At 42.2% G+C, this 3,856-nt stretch overlaps 1 long non-coding RNA gene across 1 annotated transcript; it reads right to left on the minus strand.

The window, feature by feature from the left end:
- Window positions 1–812: 812 nt before the first annotated feature.
- Window positions 813–3,349, minus strand: LOC146435878 (uncharacterized). Its single transcript, XR_014852858.1, has 3 exons — window positions 2,932–3,349; window positions 1,820–2,017; window positions 813–1,541 (listed from the first exon to the last, which is right to left on the minus strand). It is a non-coding gene; the product is annotated as an uncharacterized LOC146435878 (long non-coding RNA).
- Window positions 3,350–3,856: the final 507 nt, after the last annotated feature.

Consider the following 3,856-nt stretch of genomic DNA (forward strand, 5'->3'; position numbering starts at 1 on the left):
ATAAATTTAATACTTCAAAGACACATTGACTAATGGCTTTCAGATATTATAGTTCAGAGCCTTCCCTATAGGAAATCAATTAAAGTTGAATCTTATTGATTTTAACCCATTTCTCCATACAGTGATAAACCAGACTTTGAACTCTCTTTGGATATAACCCTGGTACTTTATTCTCCTCCATGGCTGAGGCAGAAGCAATTTCTAAATCTGATCAGATAAAATAAAGGAAATATTAGCCCATTAGTTTCCTCAGTTTTAAAAATCAACACCCTTTCTTCCACTGAATCTACTTGAGGTGAAGCAAGATAAATTCCAGGTGACCATAAAACACCGAGAGCTGGAAACAGGCAAAATTTGCACATGCTTAAACCTGAAGCCTTATATGGGACCAAAGTGACAAATGGACATGGCACTGACTCTCTGCAGTGAGATGAAAGTAATTTCCAGCCATCAGCCAGCATTTGCACATACAGAGTGAAGAACAAGGTGGAATCATCCTAGGAAGTACTCTTGATGCCCAGCATCTCTATCAGTTTCATCGTGGTTTTTTTCTTCTGTAGGTTAACTATAACTTTCTCCAAGTAGCTTTACCAGATTAAGTGGTGGCTACTCCTAGTCTGTGAAGGTGCACTTCCCTTAAGTTTTGATTGAGCTGGCCATCCAGCCTGTAAGAAAGAGGCACTTCTGCAGGGTAGTTAATCTGCTCTGTGCTAGACATCTGTTTTCAGGGAGGTGATTCACATCATGCCAGTCTTCATTTCTCTGCTTTGACCACATGAGGATCTAAACCTGGGCAAATTAATGCTGCCCTGTGTACCTGTGTGGAGGGAACACCTTAATCTCACTGACAATAGCATAAGGTTTTGTAACTAGATGCTGAAGACAGATAAATTCAGGTAAAGAATAAGGCAGAAATTTTCAACCATTGAGTTGATTAGAACAGTTCAGTTCATGAGGTTGTGAATTCACCATCACCTGTAGAACCTAAATCAACTCTGAATTACAAAATATGCCCCAGCTCAGCTACAAACTTTGGCAATGCAGAAATTGCTGTGGGAGCAAGGGAGGCTTTGGGATCTGTTGTGTCAGAAATTCAGTGAAAATAGTTTCTTCTGGAGCTCAGGTATTCACTTCTTCCTGCCCCAGTTCACACAGAAAAACACAGTGAAGCAAACATTCTGTGATCTGATTTGGTTTCTGTAGCAAAGTGTAATCAGCAGAGAGATGGGAGGGAAACAACATCTCCAATGCAGGCAGCATCAGCCTTTGCTCCTGCCCTCATCCCTCTGTGCAGCCTCATGCTCTGGTCTCACCTGGCTGAGGACACTGGGAAACCTGCCTGGACATATCTTTGGTATCTCTGTCTTTGCCTTTCTGCTGTCTGTAGCTGGAAAATCATGGTTCTGGACTGGCAGTCTCCAGAAAGCTCTGTAAAATGCCATCCAGAGACCTATGTCTGACCAAAATGTTGGGAAAGGTTCCAGGTAATCATGGCACAGATCTTCCCACTGGCAGCAGGACCAGGCAGAGGGAGCAGCTCACTGGTAAGGAAGAATGGCCACGTGTCAAGCTCAGCACAGCAATCCCTTTATGACAGAAAACCACAAGCTGAGCACTCCTGCTCTATGTCTATGCATGGATGGCCAGCACAACAGAAAGCAGTTTGGCCAGAGTTTGGCCAGTTTGGCCAGAGCAGTCGGCCAAGGGCTTTAAGTCCAGCTAAGCTTTGCTTTGCACAAGCTTTAAAGGACATGCAAAGTAAAGACGATTTAAAATGCTCTTGCTCCTTCAGAAAGCTAAGGGGTTATTGGCTCCTTACCACATATTAGAGCACTTTCAGGCCAATTCTCATTTCCATCAGCAGAAAAGGGCCCTCTGGCTGACTACAAGCACTGGCAGAGAATGGATGGTTGGTCCAGACACCCTCACTGGCAGCTCTGAGGACAAAGCAGGAACAGATGCCACTTCCCTTTCCCACTGGAGAGAGGACTGCAGATCCATCTCGTTGCTCTCAAAACTTTGGAAACAAAATCAGCATTGGAAATAAATTCCAGAAGCCATTAATCTGTCTCGCTTCTGACATGAAAGGATAAAATATAGTTCTGTTAAAAATAACAAAAAGCTGTGAGCAGTATATTTTCATTTTCCAAATTACTGAAAGAGCAGAACATGAATCCTTGTCTGTCAGCCTGAGAAAATATTTTATTTTTCCTGTGAAGGAGAAGCAAACATAAGCAAGTGGCAGAGAGAATGCAGTCAGATGAACTGCAATGTGCTGCAGCCATCAAAAGACCCCAAAGATTGGTAATGAGAAACCTTTAGCAGATTTTTTTAAAAGATTATTTTCTTGATTAACTATGTCATTACAGTACAAGGAATCTACACAGCAGGGCCAAGAGGTCTGCACTGCACAGCCTCCTGAAGGACAATAGTTGGGATGGTATTGTCATGGATGAATGATTTAAATCCTTTAAAGAATTACCACCACAGGTATTATTAGCAAAAGTGGGTTTAAGATGAATTTTGAAAGTGCAACTAACAAAGTTCGATGGAAAGGCTCACTTTATTATTTACTACATGGAAATAACACACACAGGAAAATCAAGTCAGAATCGAGCTAGAATTATTATTAAACAGAAACTAAATATGCAAAAGGGTGAGACCTCCCTGTTGAGTCACAAGGTTCAGAGTGAAATCCTGTGCTTTTTAAACTCCTGAAGGAGCTTAGGTGCAGCTAGAGTACATCTTGTTCTGACTTTGGCATGGCTTTTCCTAATGGAATTGTCTCCATGGATTTCACAGGTAGGAGTTCAACATGCTGTCAGTCACTCCTGGAGGACCTGTTGTGAGTAAGGGATCACTGTGCCCTCAGCTAGGAAGGATCTCAGTCTCAGGTCAGGATCATCAAACCCTGCTCAAGGGGAGACTCACCTGGCCTGCAGTCCAGTTGCAATTTAGACAGAACTTGAACTGGATTAATCCCAAGACCTGTTGTTAGTAGAAGGTCACTCTGCCTCAAGGAGCAGCCTTGAGAGGTGCTCAGGGCAGATCCCCACCACGCAGCCACACTGCCTGCCAGGGAGAGCTCAGAGAAGGCTCACTCAGGCTGTAGTATTTATGGAATTAAGTGGTTGGCCTGTCGTCAGATTGCATACAATGGCAAAAGTATGCATGAGACTTCTTGTACCCACAAATTTCTTTGTTCCTTGAAAAATGAGTCTTGGAAAAACCACCCTCTGTTCATCTGATAATTGCATGATTGGTGTTCCCAGCTCACGTGCATCGATGCTCACTGGGTCTCTCTGTTCCTTTGTGTGTTTCCTGGAGGAGTTCTTGGCCCATCAGTGGCTCAGCCCTTTATCCCCTCTGGAGTCTGTACTAAACTACCTAAATTGGTTTGGGGTGTCCATCCAACACAGGTGTGCAGTGGTACTGAAAAACTTTTTTACAGAGCCTCTGTCTTTTATTTAAGGATTTTCACTATTTTTTTTTTTCAGGAGGAATTAAACACTGCAATTTTTCTGATATGTAAATATTAGTATAGTCAACTGTCTCTTCTTGAAGGCATCTAATTGTAATAGTGGAGGGTGAAAAAAAATGAAGATTAAGGTGTCAAAAGTTCAGATTAGAAGAAGCCTCTTAATTAAAGATGATTTTCATTCTGGAAGTTGTAGAGACATAAAATATACAGAAGCAGGGAATGGGAAGGCAAAGTATAAGTAAATGAATTTATAAACAAATGAGTCATTGTCTCACTCCAAGTGGCAAGTGGGAGGCAGAGGGATTTAATGAAAAAAAAAGAAAGAGTGATGAGGAATAGGAAGGAAGGTCACACTTTATCACATCTAGCCTTGGA

This window comes from Lichenostomus cassidix, chromosome 5, assembly GCF_008360975.1.
Source record: "Lichenostomus cassidix isolate B80296 chromosome 5, HeHo_3.0, whole genome shotgun sequence".
Classification (NCBI taxonomy): Eukaryota; Metazoa; Chordata; class Aves; order Passeriformes; family Meliphagidae; genus Lichenostomus; species Lichenostomus cassidix.